This window comes from Lissotriton helveticus, chromosome 9, assembly GCF_964261635.1.
Source record: "Lissotriton helveticus chromosome 9, aLisHel1.1, whole genome shotgun sequence".
Lineage (NCBI taxonomy): Eukaryota > Metazoa > Chordata > Amphibia > Caudata > Salamandridae > Lissotriton > Lissotriton helveticus.
Window position 1 is genome coordinate 856,236,315 of NC_136070.1, and position 17,019 is coordinate 856,253,333.

Sequence of the window (17,019 nt, forward strand, 5' to 3'; positions counted from 1 at the left end):
TGAATCAGCACCTCATACCACCAGATTACAAAGTACGAGAAAGCACGCCGCATGAAGACGAGGAGGACAGCAACGTAGATGAGGGAATTTGTTCTCTGTTCGGTGACGCTGACCTCATCCTGCCTGAATTCGCAGAGTATGATGACGAACTCTTATTCTTATTCCCTGACAGCGAGCCCTGAAAATGAGACAATGAATCAATAACTTTCTTTTTCGTCCTTATTCACTTTTATTCCTGTGTGTCTGTCTTTCTTTGTTTTGCACAGTTAATTTAATTCAAACTTTAATCACCTAACCACAAAAACAAGCCCATCAGCAGAACTGTCTTCACTTGTTTGCTTATTGATTCGAAGGTGCCGCAGTCTACATTCCTCAGGTTCACAAGTTCAGAAGAACATGCTCCTCTATCCTCCTCCTCCAGACTGCGATTTCCCTCAAAGCAGAGTGCTGGATTACGCCCAATGAAGAAAGACTCAGCACTTGTGGGGGTGTTCTACTTCTTTGCGGGTGAGTTGACGGCTTTGGGCCCATTGCTGTCAAGCTCTAATAATGGATAAAAGTGTTTTGGACCAAATATGAGGTAGAAATTTCTTGCCGTTTTTGCTGACTTGCTTGCCTTTGAGGTGCTCTTTGGCGGGGTTCCGGGTGTTTGTGGGTGAGTTTTGGGGTCTGGGAGCACTGCTGCGACAGTCTCATCTTGATTGCATTTGCTTTTCAGGAAATCCGTGGTGGGAAACAGGAGTTATGATTGGTGACCTAGCTGCACAGCGCATTTGGACGGAAGGCCGAGAGATATTGTAAGTATGAGATTTAGCTTTTTTGCTGTTTGGGGGTGTTGTCGCGTGCTTTTTTGCGGGTGGGTTGGCGGGTCTTGGCTGGGGCATTCCTGGGAAGGTCTAATACCGGATAGAAGTGTTTTGGACAAAAACCTTAAGGAAAAGCAGTTTTTTTGCTATTTCTTCTGACATCTTGCTCAATGTAGCGTTTTGGGGGGCTTCCTGCTGTTCGTGGGTGGGTTGCGGCCGGGGTCTCTGTCGAAGCACTGCTGCCAGTCTAATCTTGATTGCATTTGCTTTTCAGGAAATCCGTGGTGGAAAACAGGAGTTATGATGATGACCTAGCTGCACAGCGCGTTTGGACCGAAGGCCGAGAGATATAGTAAGTATGAGATTTATCTTTTTCGCTGTTTGGGGGTGTTGTCGCGTGCTTTTTTGCGGGTGGGTTGGCGGGTCTTGGCTGGGGCATTCCTGGGAAGGTCTAATAACGGATAGAAGTGTTTTGGACAAAATCCATAAGGAAACACCTTTTGGCACTTTTTGTAAGTTAGGGTTCGTTAGGGTTAGCCCTAGCAGCAGGATTGCATGTGTTTCGGGGTGTTCTATTGCAACGCAGTTCTGGGGTTTTAGAGCACTGTTGGAGCGATGCTGGCTATGGATACTTTTGCTTGCTTGCAACTTGCAAGTGGTTTGAATACAATCCACGGTCGGTAAGGGTGTATTTGGGCCTACTGTTACTTTCAAAGTACGTTTTGTCACCATTTTTCTGCTAGGCATCGTTTTTGGAGATCTGATTGGGGGTCTTCTACATTTTTGCGACTGGCTTTAGTAAGGGTCTTGGTGGGAGCATTGCTGGGAAGGTCAAATTGTGTTCTAAAACACAGTTTACAGTACACCTACCTTGAGGGGAAAGATCCGCTATAATATTTTGGCCATACTTATTTATCCTTAAAAAGGTGACTCAGACAGAGCACGCAATTTCAAAAATATTGTACTGTCTATTAGGGAAATCAAAGTGTGACTTTTTGCACCACACAGCGTACATACCTTTTATTTATTTATCAGTGGTATTGTAATAGCACTTCCTGTTTTCCGTTCAATAATTACAGGCCGGGTTTCAGTCAACATCCGCCAGGCAGGCAGTAGACAGGGTGTCTTCTGTCAGTGGTCACCAACATTGATGGACGAAGCGTCAGCTGGAATGGAGGAGTGCCGCTAATAAGAGGAATTGTTTGCTGCATGCAACTTACTTACCAAATTCAACAGGACAACTCCAACAACATACAGAATACAGATATAGTATCCATTGTTTTCTTCTATGAGTGTGACTGCATGTGCTTAGCTTTAGTTTGTACCAAAAGATTTCTTTATCTTCAATTATTGTTTGTCCAGGCTGTGCATTTTTTTTCTTCTCTCCACAAAACCTACCCAAAAAGAAACCCCCATTCCCATCCATTTTCCAAACCCTAACCCTCTTCCCCCGGGCTGTGTTGTTTTGCTTGATGTCTGACTAAAATGACATCAATAATTCCACACACTTGCTGGGGAGGATAAGGTCATAGCAACAGGCTGGCGAAGGAATACGAGGATATCTTCTAGACTTACTCAGCTTCAGTACTATTTCTTCTAGTAGTAGGAGCCAATGTCAAATAAATTCAACGCAAGTACAAGTTATACTTGCAAGCAAATACTTTACCATTTGTTAGGCTACATTATGGCACTGTTCTAGTGTACTGTCACCTGCTATATTCTCGATTGTACCGTAACTGTTGTAATGCTACAGTAAGGACAAACCAGGAAACGTTTTCTTTTTTTCCATAGGCATGCAACTGCCACTGTGTCACACCACTAGTACCACCGCAATGAGGAAATTTCACCCGCCCAGGATTGCCAACGTTAATCCCCATTTCACGTGGAGCCAGCCCTGGGCCTAGCCCTAATTTCTAACACAAATTACAGGTAAGATAAGCGTTTGGTGGGAGGTAGTATAATGGAGTATTAGGACTAGACGAGAGATTGACGGTAGTACTACTAAAGTCCTACGACTGTTCAGGAAAACAAACTTACTGTTACACCCCCGTCCCCCACCCACCAGACTGAAAAGCAGTAAAAAACAGGTATGGTCAGATAAAGTTCAAAAAAGTATATTTATGTAGCCCTAACAAAATAATCTCCCTCAAGACCCTCCCTAACCCCAACGATTGTCTTTGAAAAGTCCCAAAAAGAACCCAACTCCCAAATCCCACCCCCCAAAAGTCTCTAAAAAAAGGGCAAGGGACACTCCACTACTGGAGGGTGCTGGTGAATTTTGCGGCCAGGGCATCATACTCCTTGCGGAGGGTGGCAAGGTCGAAGCGGAGGCCCTCCACCAAGTTCTTGTACGTAAGGACCTCCTGCTCCAGGTAGGACATTCGGACTCCTAGGCGGCGCTGGCATGCCTTGCAGCTCCTGTGGGGGGCAGCTGGTCTTTCTGCTGCTTGGCGGTGGCGGTTGGCTTTCTTAGCCCGGCTCCGTACCGCTGGAGCACTGCGCATGCTGGCGGCCCGTGGGGTCACGGAGGAGGATGCAGCTGTCCCAGTCGAGGATGTTGTGGTGGTTGCACCGGTCGACTGCGTGTCCTCCTCCTCCTCCAGGGCCACCAGCCGCCGATATTCGGCGACAGTGGCATCCAGCCTCCGTTGCCGGGCCATTCGAGCCTGCTCCCTCCGTGATGTTGATTTGGAAGGAGCAACTATATGAAGAAAGAAAGACATAGTCTGTAACCAATGCTCCTTAGCATTAATAACACAAAGTGAATGAGCCGAAAGTTGGGTCACAGTACAAGTAGCAAATTGAAAGCACAGTACATAACTATTGAGGACAGTATCTATGTAACCTCCCACTTCTGCATCCTTGCTCTAACATTAGTGGTAGTTTAATGAACAAATTCTACGACCACTATGGACTTCCTTTACAGTCGACTATGACAGTACCCCAGTCTTATTCTTCTTCTTCTCTCTTGTTTAGGAAAATTGGTACGTTATCTTATGCAAGCCGGCAGAATGGCAGCACAGTGAACTTGCACCCGAGAAAAACAGTTGCACACCATGATGAGTGAGACACACTGGCGTTACTGTACCGGTCCAGTACATGCAGGTGGTGAAGCTATTACTTTTCTATTACGGGTGGCACTGAGAATACTCTGTTACAAGGGCTACTGCTTAATTAATTTACCTTTCACCCTACAGTGCAAATGAGTACTAGAAAAGGAAAATGAAGAAGCTAAATAATTTGATTATCTATCACTTCACATGGGACGTATTTGATGACATATGGGATGACTTTAGGTGCTTTGCTTAATATTGAGTGTACAGTGATACACCCACACATGAATGACGTACTACAACTAAACTAAAGTTATTAAGAGAGGTACGGAGTGTCCACCGTAATAACCGGATATATGCTGTGCTTGCAGTTGCAATACAAACTACTGCTACTATTCATGGTAGTATTGGACACATTTACAATTTCTTTTCCTTGCCTTCCCTACACTGGAACGGACGTGCGGGTGCAGTGGTACATGCTCTTCAAGGTAACACTTAGTTCATCCAGCGACCATCTACTCTCTCTAGATACACATGTGCTATCTAAGAGTCAGAGAATCCCATGCTCCAGGCATCCATTCATTCTAAGTATACGCACACATACAGTTTCTGTTTCACCCACCCAGGCTGCTGTCCTTCCACCCATCCTTGCTTCATCATTGACCCAGCCATGCACCATACCATATTCTTTCCTTCCCAGCCACCTCGGGGGCCAAGCAAACACATATCGTTCTTCTTTGCCAGCCATCATAAAATTTCGCGTCCCACTTACTTACACCCTTCTTTCGCTTTTCGTTCATCCCATCCATCACGTTCACTAAGATCTTATTGGGATTCTTCTCACCAAAAACTTCACAGCTAAGTCGGAGTACATTACGAGGAGGCTACTACCTGGTTGATTTGTAATACACCTGTGCAGAAAGCACACTATGCAGTCTTTAATCTCAATAAGTAAGGAATATATAGCTTACCTGTTCCCGCCACCACTGTGGGAACCCCCACAGGACCGACCGCCTGCTCTTGCACCGCTTCCTCCCCAGAGTCCTCCGAGTCCTCGCCCAACACCGCCACCTCCGCGCTGGCCCCGCCACCATATGTTCCACCTACAAAGTACATTTAAGAATGTTAAAATACACCACTCACTACTATATAATATTTGGTCTAGGAGTCATAAAGAAATGTTAAAAAAACAGAATACAATGTAATAATTTGTGACTGTCTACTCTAAAGTAAAAATGTCCCTTTTTCCAGGGAAGGCTGTTGTCTTGCTGCACTTTTATGCACAACTGATGAATGCTTGCTTTTTATTTTTAACACGCACCACTTTTTCTCCTAACAGACAGAAGCTTGACTTCTAAGAACACGAGTCCAGGATCAAGTTCAAACCAGGTGAGAGCTCGGCTCGACCACAAGAAATGTGTCCAATTAATCGTCAGCACTAAGCACTTTTCCGTTTTCAGTTAAATAGTTTTATGACAAAGTTGATTTTAATAAATGTGTTTACCTTTAATAAAGCTATTAAACTTAAATAGACTCTGTGGTTTTTGGTCCTCCAGACTAGAGTGGATGAGCTAAAGGTTTTGGAATTTTTGCAAGCATGAGTGCCTCTGACACTTCTTGACTGTGACTCCGTACTCTTGTCCTGCGTAGGATAATCTAAAGATCATTGGGGATCAATCATCGGTGACTTCGGGAGCTAAATGACTCTGCCACACTATCTAGTCAGTAAGGAGACAGTGCATAGAGCTATTGCTGAATAGAATGGGAGTACAATGGAATTGCCAAATGTCCAATCTTAGTTAGCTACACAGACAGACTAATAAGAATAATCTAGTAATACCACATGGAGTCATATTCGAGGCAGGATAAGAATTTATATCCAGTCTACAAGAAGATCAAAGACGATTTAGAAAAAATCGAATAAGGAACGCTAGGAAAAAATAGGTACTCTTTATTAAAATTTAAACTTACTGGGGCCAGCAAAGGAGCCCTCGCCTGCCCGATCCTGGCCTGCATCCTCCTGAACAGCACCCTCCTCCTGTGTCCTCTTGCCCTTGGGGGGAGCTGATGTACAACATGAAAGAAAGAAAGAAAGACCAGAAAACATGGATGAGATTTGTCAACCAAATCAAACATTTCAAAAGAACAATAACAAAATATTTTGGAGAAATAGCAAATAGATAGACAACTATTCCACGGGATCTATCTCATGTGGTATACTACGTTATTCGTATTGCCTGATTTGCGGACCGTTGACTTAGAAAGTTCCTATGTAACTCAATAAACAGACTACTAAAGAGGTTTGCCTAGGCCTGGCAGGCAGCAGTCCGCAGCACGTGAAGTGACAGACAAAGTCCATCCTGCTTGCAGATCAGTGAATACTCAAACTATCAATCCACCGACCACCGCCACTATTTCTTCTTATAGCCATGTGTCTAAAGGAAGGACTGGACTTCAGTCTGTTGGGGCTGATTTAGAAGTCCCTTGCGGCTCATTTTCCTCCATTGTTGCATGACTTTTGTGACGCAGCGGCAGAACAAAAGACTCGCCATGGTGTTGGTGCGGCGTATATATGCATCACGTTGTAAAGCCCTGCGCCATCAGGGGGCGTTCCGGCGCAAGGGAGGGCGTACCTGCGCAGGAACGAATCCTAAAAGTGGCTGAGGAAATCTACAAGATGTCAATCAGTCACTTTTAGGACAATGATGCATGACTCAAACCCTGCGCTCTTGAAGCCGACGTACGGCTTGATGCAGCATTGGGGAGATAGGGTACCCCAGAGCATTGCTGGAGCTGCGCCATCGTTAGCACGCAACTCCAGCAATGCGCCGCCTTTACGGCACAGATGCGTAAGGCTTCTGTGACATTTTGGGCCAATGGGTGGTGGTGGCATGGCACACAATTACTGCTGCACCCCTGCTACTTTGCAGGGATGCGCCGGTAATTGAAAATATGACCCTTAGTGTCTAGCATTACGCAGTTCTTATCTTTACACTCATACATAATTTCTCAGGCCAATGAAATGAACACAAAATACAAAACAAATAAGCATAGTAGCAAGCAAGGCTACTGAGAAGGAGAGCAGTGCACCTGAAATGCATAGAAGATTTTGAAATATAATTTACCTACAATGTAATCGGCAGCATTATTGCTCTTGGTAAAGAACAAAGATTTGCAAATGACAGAGCCGGATAAAACAGAGTAGTGATGAATAGCTACTACTACTCACCAAGCCCGGGGACCTCTACGCCGAGCGCGTCCAGCAAGTCCCGCTCCCGGTCCATGACATCTGTCCAGCGGTGGGTGGCCTGGTTATATGTGCGCCGGACCCCAGAGAGCTTAAACATGGCCCGGCACACCTTCTCCCACCGCTTCCGGCGCTCCCGGATGCCATAGCCGGTTGCGATCTTGCCGCCTCCCAGGATCGTCTTGGGGAGGCGGCGCTGGACGTGGAAGATGAGTGCGGCCACCTCCTCCGCGCTAAAGATCTCCCGTGGCACCACTTGCTCCCCCCTCAAACGCCCGCACGGGAGCCGGTCACGGGGTGCGGGACCCTTCCCCTTCTCAGGGTGCTTCCCGGCTCCCTTTACCATGGTCTGGGCAGAAATAAAGTTAAATGATAAAGAAGAAATAGAATAGTGAAGAAGAAAAGAAAAGAGTTTAAAAAAGTAGTTTAAAAGTAACTAAAAGCAGCAGAAAACACAAAAATATAGAGCTAGAAAAATAGAGGGATAGATTAATAAGTAAAATAGATCAAATAAACTTCAAACAATCAAAGGATGGCAGAGATTCAGAGAGGATACAGAAAGCATGCCCAGAACCATAGTAATGAATGAGAAACAAGATGGCCGCGCCCGTTCCCGACCGCGTGGGTAAGTTCGCGCGAGATTTTCCTCGCGAGCACGCGCAAAATTGTACTAGCGAGCAGCACAGTTTGCGAGATTACACATAGCGGCCGGAAACGGAATTACGTCACGCAAACAAGATGGCCGCGCCCGTGTACGACCGCTAGGGTAACTTGGCAAACGTATAGCTACAAGCGCCTCGCGAACACGCACAAAATCACGCGAACATACACGTCGCAAAGAAAAACTTAGTGTATTCGCAAGCATTCGCGGCTTCCGAAATCGATCTCGCACGGATTCGCGCCCCAAAAAACGCGCGAAATTGCAGAAAAAACGATTTTTGCTAAACTGAAAGCAATGAGCAGGTGCAAAAGTTCAAACTTAACATTAGTAACATTCACTCTAGTGCTTCCTGAGGGGCCCCTCCAGAGTTTGCAACTATTCTATGACCCTGCTATGACCCAAACAGCAGGCTCATAGAATAGCTACAAGTAGACCATAAAGGTCCTGGGAAAAAAAATTGCACTGCAACAGAAAGCAAATTACAGATAAGGAAGGAAGCAGGTGCCAGCCAGACTGGAACTTTCAAAATAACTGACACATTAATCAACCCCAAATTAATTCATGGCAGTTGAAGTAGGGGAGGTGTGCTTGCTTTTTTCAACCCCCATAAACTACAGTGATAAACAAACCTAATGGGTGGCAGTGAGGATGTACCAGAGGGTGGCATGGGTGTCCCAGAGGGTGGCAGTGGTGAAACAGAGGGTGCTGTGAACCTGTGATGATAAACCAGACGTAGAAACAACATAGTCGCGGCCGTTGCGAGCCGAAAAGTAAGTTCGCAATTGCGAAATTGTCCCAAAATCCGCGCGAACGCTCGCCAACACAAAAAACGGGAAAATCCGCAAATCCGCGAGAGTTCGCGTATTCTCGAGGATTGCGAATCCGTAAATACGCAAATTCGCGTACGCGAGATCCGCTAGATCCGCCCATGCTTAAACGAACTTCATCTCGAGATACATGACGTCTCTCTGGCAGCAGTGTGGGGTAACGTACAAGTTCACCACCCCATACCACCCCCAAGGTAACGGCCTGGGCGAGCGGTTCAACCGCACCCTCAAGGGGATGATCATGGGTCTCGAGGAGTCCCTGAGGCGCAAGTGGGACGTCCTCCTTCCCTGCCTCCTGTTCGCGTAACGCGAAGTTCCCCAGAAGTCCTTGGGGTTTAGCCCCTTCGAGCTGCTCTACGGGCACCCCGTACGGGGACCCCTCAGCCTGGTCAAGGAAGGGTGGGAGTCGGCGTCCCTAGAACCCCCCCAGATGTGTTTCGATACATTCTGGCCCTCCGAAACCAGACTCGGAAGTTCTGAGAACTGGCAGCAGCAAACCTCGAAGCCAGCCAAGAAGAGATGAAAAGGTGGAATGATCAGAATGCCACTCTGGTCGAGTTCCAGCCCGGACAACAGGTCTGGGTGATGGCCCCTGTGGAACCTTGTGCCCTGCAGGACAAATGGACCGGGCCCTTCAAGGTGGTGGAACGAAAGAACATAAAAGTAATACAGGGGGGGTCAGAAGGGAATGTTTAATGACCTAGCATTGCTATCATCCCTTAGCAATATGTAAACCAACAAATAGGATAGCAATGGGTCAGACTAACCTCAAATTTTGCTCTATATGTGACACACGGTACCACCGCAAAAACTACCTAAGGTAAATCGTGGTGATGTAAGTATTCCCATCAGAACACCAACCTGTACCGCCCTGCATCATTTGGGATTCTTCATCCTGAAGACAAGTGGTTTCACCCACAGTAGATTAGGCAGGTGGTAGCTTAATCTAACACAATGTCTCAAATGTGCGTGTGGTGTATTGTATAGTATCAGGAGGTGGGTAAACTAGCAGTGCAAAAAGTAATAAGAATGTGCTATGTGCAAAAAGGTTTAAAATTGGGTAGTTGAAATGGACATGAAACTTTATTGAGGTCCTATCCACTCTCAAAACTAAAAACAGTGCATAGTAGTGTAATCAAATAACTACTAGAGTTGTTGTTCGGTCGACATGTTTCTGCAGTGAATACAGAGCCTGGTGGTCTCCTACTGCTTCATCAGGACCATATTATATGCTACTGCATGAAATGAATAAGGTGAGAAGAAAAATAAACAGTATCACCTGAGATTCACCTAATTTTTAGGGAATGCAAGCCCCACCTCACCTGGCTACAGCTCAGGTAGAAAGGAGCACCGCTCTGTCCGTCAGTACTCCGGACATCCGTCTAGACGTCTAGACGGATGTCCGGAGTATCGACGGACAGAGCGGTGCTCCTTTCTACCTGAGCTGTAGCCAGGTGAGGTGGGGCTTGCATTCCCTAAAAATTAGGTGAATCTCAGGTTATACTGTTTATTTTTCTTCTCACCTTATTCATTTCATGCAGTAGCATATAATATGGTCCTGATGAAGCAGTAGGAGACCACCAGGCTCTGTATTCACTGCAGAAACATGTCGACCGAACAACAACTCTAGTAGTTATTTGATTACACTACTATGCACTGTTTTTAGTTTTGAGAGTGGATAGGACCTCAATAAAGTTTCATGTCCATTTCCACTACCCAATTTTAAACCTTTTTGCACATAGCACATTCTTATTACTTTTTGCACTGCTAGTTTACCCACCTCCTGATACTATACAATACACCACACGCACATTTGAGACATTGTGTTAGATTAAGCTACCACCTGCCTAATCTACTGTGGGTGAAACCACTTGTCTTCAGGATGAAGAATCCCAAATGATGCAGGGCGGTACAGGTTGGTGTTCTGATGGGAATACTTACATCACCACGATTTACCTTAGGTAGGTTTTGCGGTGGTACCGTGTGTCACATATAGAGCAAAATTTGAGGTTAGTCTGACCCATTGCTATCCTATTTGTTGGTGGAACGAAAGAGCCAGGTTACCTACCTCGCCGATGTACAGTCCCCCAGGAACCCCCTGAGGGTCCTCCACGTAAACCGTCTGAAACCCCACTTCGTACGGTCCGAGTTGAGCTTGCTCCTCGCCACCGACGACGGAACCGAAGAGGACACGGAGCCTCTCCCTGACCTCCTCTGTGCGAAAGAGAAAGATGACTCCGTAGAGGGAGTGAGTCTCTCCTCCTCCCTCACCCCCGAGCAGCGCGAGGACTGTCGCCAGTTACTGGGACAGTTCTTTGACCTTTTCTCCCTCGTCCCCGGCGTCACCAGTTGGTGCGTTCACGATGTGGACACCGGGGACAGCCCCCCGGTACGGCACGGAGCCCTACCGCGTTCCTGACCGAGTCCGAGCCTGCATCAAGGCCGAGGTCTCTAAGATGCTAGCCCTGGGGGTGGTCGAAGCCTCCGACAGCCCATGTGCCAGCCCGTGGTTCTGGTTCCGAAGGCAGCCGCCCCCAGCGCTATTCCCGAGCTGAGGTTCTGTGTGGACAACGGGGCCTCAACGCAGTCACCAGAACCAACGCACATCCCATTCCCTGAGCAGACGAGCTCATTGACCGCCTAGGGTCTGCTCGCTATCTCAGTACCTTCGACCTGACCAGCGGTTACTGGCAGATCGCCCTGACAGAAGGAGCCCGAGAGAGATCAGCCTTCTCCACCCCGGACGGTCCCTACCATTTCCGGGTGATGCCCTTTGGCATGAAAAACGCCCCTGCCACCTTCCAGAGACTGGTGAACCAGGTACTGTCCGGGTTGGAAGAATTCAGTGCCGCGTATCTGGACGATATCGCGGTATTCAGCTCCCACTGGCCCGAACACCTCCTCCACCCCCGGGAGGTCTTGGTAGCCCTGCAGGAGGCGGGTCTCACCATAAAAGCCAGCAAATGTCAAATCGGCCAAGGGTCCGTGGTCTACCTGGGACACCAGGTCGGCAGCGGCCTCGTGGCACCCCTTCAGCCCAAGATCGATGCGATCGTGGCCTGGGAAGCCCCCACCACCCAGACAGAGGTGCGGGCGTTCCTAGGGCTCACGGGATACTATCGACGATTTATAAAGGGGTATGGCAGCCTGGTAGTGCCCCTCACGGAGTTAACCTCCAAGAACCAGCCCAAAAGAGTTAACTGGACCCCCGCCTGCCAAGAAGCGTTCGAAGAATTGAAGGACGCCATGTGTACTGCCCCCATGCTACAGGCCCCAGGCTACTCCCGAGAGTTCGTGGTCCAAACGGACATGTCCGAGCATGGCATCGGAGCCGTCCTGTCCCAGATGAACAAGCAAGGCCTGGATCAGCCAGTGGCCTTCATTAGCCGGAGGTTACTCCCTCGAGAGCAAAGGTGGAGCACCATCGAGCGGGAGGCCTTCGCGGTGGTTTGGGCCCTGAAGAAGCTGAGGCCCTACCTGTTCGGTACTCACTTCCAGGTCCGAACCGATCACCGACCTCTCCGGTGGCTAATGCAAATGAGAGGGGAGAACCCCAAACTGTTACGATGGTCCATCTCCCTCCAGGGGATGGATTTCACTGTTGAGCACCGGCCTGGTGCTGACCACGCCAACGCAGACGGCCTGTCCCGATTCTTCCGCCTCAGTGAAGAGAACCCCCAAGGGGATGGGTAGTTCTCTCCGCCTTTCAGCTGGGGGGGGATGCGTGTTGGACCTGGCCTCGTGGCGTGGTTCCCCCCCTGTTCCTCAGTACCCCGTTAGCCAAGCCCTGCACCCAGAAACCCCTGGTTGCCCTGCCCATGTCCGTCCCAACGCTAACGACCAACCTCGGCCTGTCCCCGGCCGCCTTCCCAGCCCCGCGCGCCCCAAACCCGCGAGGCCCCATAGGCCCACCGGCAGCCATATTCCCTTCCCGAGGTCCCTTACTCCCTGGGCTTAGCATGACCCCAGCCCCAGCGAAACTTAGGCTCCAGACACGCCAGCCCCCGTTGGGAGGGTGAGGGCTCCCATAGGGAGGAAAGATAGGGAGTTTAGATTGCACCTCTGGCCTCCCCGAGTGCTGGCTCCAGACCTGCTGGGTGTCTGGGAAATCCCGGACGCATCCTCCAAGAGATCAAAGAGCCAACCGCCGGACCTCACCAACGGGCCGTCCCCAAGGCCTCAGACCTCCGCATGCGAGAGTCCGGACATCAAAGGGCCACTGGACTATTTTAAGGCCCGCCCCAGAACTAGCGGGCAGTTGTATCCTGGACAAGAAAGCTCTGCTGATCTGATCGCGGCTGCCCTTGGGAGAACTGAACTCTGTAACTCTACAAGCCCTGCTGACGCCGTTGCGGCTCATCCTTGGAACTAGAAAATCGGAGCCCTGCTGACCCCGTCGTGGCTCGATCTTGAACCCTAAAGATCTTCAACGAACATTCTGAGCCCTGCTGACGTGGTCGCGGCTCCTCAAGAACTACCCTCCGGATCGAGCCCTGCTGACCTCGACGCGGCTCGAGGAGTACTCTGGTCTGGCTGGACCATCGACGCTACCATCACGAACTGAGTCATCCTCAAGTGAATAGGACAACCGGTACGATCACCATCTTCCGTACCTCCCGGCTCGAGGATTGAGAGCCGTGCGCAGGGTACGCTACGTACTGGTCTAAAGACTGAGACTGTCCCGCTTCCCACTTCCGGGAGCCTTGAGACTTTGGCGATCTCTCGATCCTGTGTACATAAGAGTGCTAATTCCTTTACCTGTTTATAAAGAACTTGATATCGAAAACCTACGTTGTAGTGTCTGTTCCTAAGGGTGGTGTGGTCCTCGTGTGTACAATTCAATACTTGAGGTCCTCCCCGGAGGGGATCCCTAGTTAAGGCTCGGCATTATTGGTGGGAGAGGTGGGTCACGGAGCAGTCGGGTAGACATAACCTGGCCTCTGGGATCGCCCCTTCTAACATGGTGTGTGGATTGAGGTGTGTGGAATGTGTGTGGAATGTGTGTGGAATGTGGTGTGTGGAATGTGGTGTGTGGGATGTGTGTGGAATGTGTGTGGAATGTGGAGTGTGTGGAATGTGGAGTGTGTGTGTGGAATGTGGAGTGTGGAATGTGTGTGGAATGTGGAGTGTGGAATATGTGTGGAATGTGGAATGCGTGTGGAATGTGTGTGGAGTGTGTGTGGAATGTGTGTGGAATGTGGAGTGTATGTGTGTGTGTGGAATGTGTGTGGAATGTGTGTGGAATGTGGAGTGTGTGTGTGTGTGGAATGTGTGTGGAATGTGGTGTGTGGAATGTGGTGTGTGAAATGTGTGTGGAATGTGTGTGGAATGTGTGTGGAATGTGGTGTGTGGAATGTGGAGTGTGGAATGTGGTGTGTGGAATGTGGTATGTGGAATGTGGTGTGTGGAATGTGTGTGGAATGCGTGTGGAATGTGTGTGTAATGTGGTGTGTGGAATGTGTGTGGAATGTGTGTGAAATGTGTGTGGAATGTGGTGTATGGAATGTGGTGTGTGGAATGTGTGTGGAATGTGGTGTGTGGAGTGTGTGTGGAATGTGTGGAATGTGTGTGAAATGTGGTGTGTGGAATGTGTGTGGTGTGTGGAGTGTGGAATGTGGTGTGTGGTGTGTGGAATGTGTGTGGAATGTGGTGTGTGGAATGTGGTGTGTGGAATGTGGTGTGTGGAATGTGTGTGGAATATGTGTGGAATGTGGAGTTTGTGTGGAATGTGGAGTGTGTGGAATGTGTGTGGAATGTGGTGTGTGGAATGTGGTGTGTGTGGAATGTGGTGTGTGGAATGTGTGTGTGGAATGTGTGTGGAATGTGGTGTGTGTGGAATGTGGTGTGTGGAATGTGTATGGAATGTGGTGTGTGGAATGTGTGTGGAATGTGGAATGTGTGTGGAATGTGGTGTGTGGAATGTGTGTGGATTGTGGTGTGTGAATTTGGTGTGTCGGACCTGGCCTCGTGGCGTGGTTCCCCCCTGTTCCTCAGTACCCCGTTAGCCTAGCCCTGCACCCAGAAACCCCTGGTCGCCCTGTTCATGTCCGTCCCAACGCTAACGACCAACCTCGGCCTGTCCCCGGCCGCCTTCCCATCCCCGCGCGCCCCAAACCCGCGAGGCCCCATAGGCCCACCGTGGGCCATATTCCCTTCCCGAGGTCCCTGACTCCCTGGGCTTAGCATGACCCCAACACCAGCAAAACTTAGGCTCCAGACACCCCAGCCTCCGTTGGGAGGGTGAGGGCTCCCATAGGGAGGAAAGGTAGGGAGTTTCGATGGCACCTCCGGCCTCCCCTGAGAGACTGGTTTCTGTCACACCTCTGGCCCTCCCCCGGGGGCCAGTTTCGATTGCACCTCTGGCCTTCCCGAGTGCTGGCTCCAGACCTGCTGGGTGTCTGGGAAATCCCGGACGCATCCTCCAAGAGATCAAAGAGCCAACCGCCGGACCTCACCAACGGGCCGCCCCCAAGGCCTCAGACCTCCGCCTGCGAGAGTCCGAACATCAAAGGGCCACTGGACTATATTAAGGCCAGCCCCAGAACTAGCGGGCAGTTGTATCCTGGACAAGAAAGCCCTGCTGATCTGATCGCGGCTGCCCTTGGGAGAACTGAACTCTGTAACTCTACGAGCCCTGCTGACGCCGTCGCGGCTCATCCTTGGAACTAGAACATCGGAGCCCTGCTGACCCCATTGCGGCTCAAGCTTGAACCCTAAAGATCTTCAACAAACATTCTGAGCCCCGCTGACGTGGTTGCGGCTCCTCAAGAACTACCCTCTGGATCGAGCCCTGCTGACCTCGTCGCGGCTCGAGGAGTACTCTGGTCCGGCTGGACCATCGACGCTACCATCACGAACTGAGTCATCCTCAAGTGAGTAGGACAACCGGTACGATCACCATCTTCCGTACCCCCCGGCTCGAGGATTGAGAGCCGTGCGCAGGGTACGCTACCTACTGGTCTAAAGACTGAGACTGTCCCGCTTCCCACTTCCGGGAGCCTTGAGACTTTGGCGATCTCTCGATCCTGTGTACATAAGAGTGCTGTTCCTAAGGGTGGTGTGGTCCTCGTGTGTACGATTCAATACTTGAGGTCCTCCCCGGAGGGGATCCCTAGTTGAGGCTTGGCATTATTGGTGGGAGAGGTGGGTCATGGAGCAGTCGGGTAGACATAACCTAGCCTCTGGGATCGCCCCTTCTAACATTGGTGGCAAGCGACGGGATAAAAGCCTACGTCTGGGAATCGTACAGTAAAGCGACTGGCACACCACCTGAACAAGAACAACCATGAGTCTCATCGGAGCAAGCGAAAAGACCGCATTTCAGAAAGACCGCCTGGAAGAATATACCCACAAAGAATTAAAACAATTCTGCAAAGATTTCCACATCGCTACCACTGGGTTAAGTACCAAAGACGACTTCCAGAAAGCCCTGACGGCCTGGGTAGAGGCCGGGGCCCACCTCCCCACGACAGAAAGGAATGATGGGGAGGAGGAGCCGCCGACCGAAACTGACAGCCAAAGAGAAGAGGGACCCGACACCCTACCACGGAATACCGGCACGAAGAGAGGTCTGTCGATCGAAGAAATGACAGACCGAGAATGCAACCGAAACCACGAGCTAGAACTGGCAAGACTTAAAATCGAAGGAGAGATAAAGCTGGCTGAAAATAAACTGGCCGTAGAACAATTACGGCTGCAAGGGGAACTAGAAGAAAAGAAGCTCCAGCTGGAGCATAAAGGGAAAAAACTCCAACTCGAACTCGAGCACAGCTTGAAAGAACTAGAGATTAAAGCCCGAAACGAAGAAACCCGACCCCCGGGGCACCGAGACACGGGTCCCCCGGTAGAACCGAAAGTCCACATCCCCAAGGATGTGGTGAAGGAATACTATAAAAATGACGACATCCAGCAATGGTTCAAAGTGTACGAGGTCGCCATGGCCGCCCACCGAGTACCTGAGAAGGATTGGGGGGCCGGATTATGGGGCCGCTTCCTCAGCAAGGGGAGAGACACCATGCTGGATCTGCCCTCCTCCGTCATGACCTCCTACCCCCATATGAAGGACGCCCTCATGGCTCGATATGGGCTAACCCCGGAAATGTACCGGCAACGATTTAGAGACTGCAAGAAGATCCCCGGCACCACATGGGTAGAGTACGTGAATTTCTACAGCCGGGCCTTGGGAGGGTGGATCAAGGGCAGCAAGGTGACCACCTTTGAAGGACTCATTGACCTCATAGCCTATGAGCACCTATCGAACAACTGCTTTGTGGAACTAAGACAGCACCTTCTGGACAGCAAGTTAGCAGACCCCCGGAAGCTGGCTGTCGAGGCTGATCATTGGGTGAGCACAAGAGTCCCACGGTGTCCCGGGAGAGACTATGGCCGAAACGAACAAGGATCTCCACGTCAAAGGCGCGCAGGG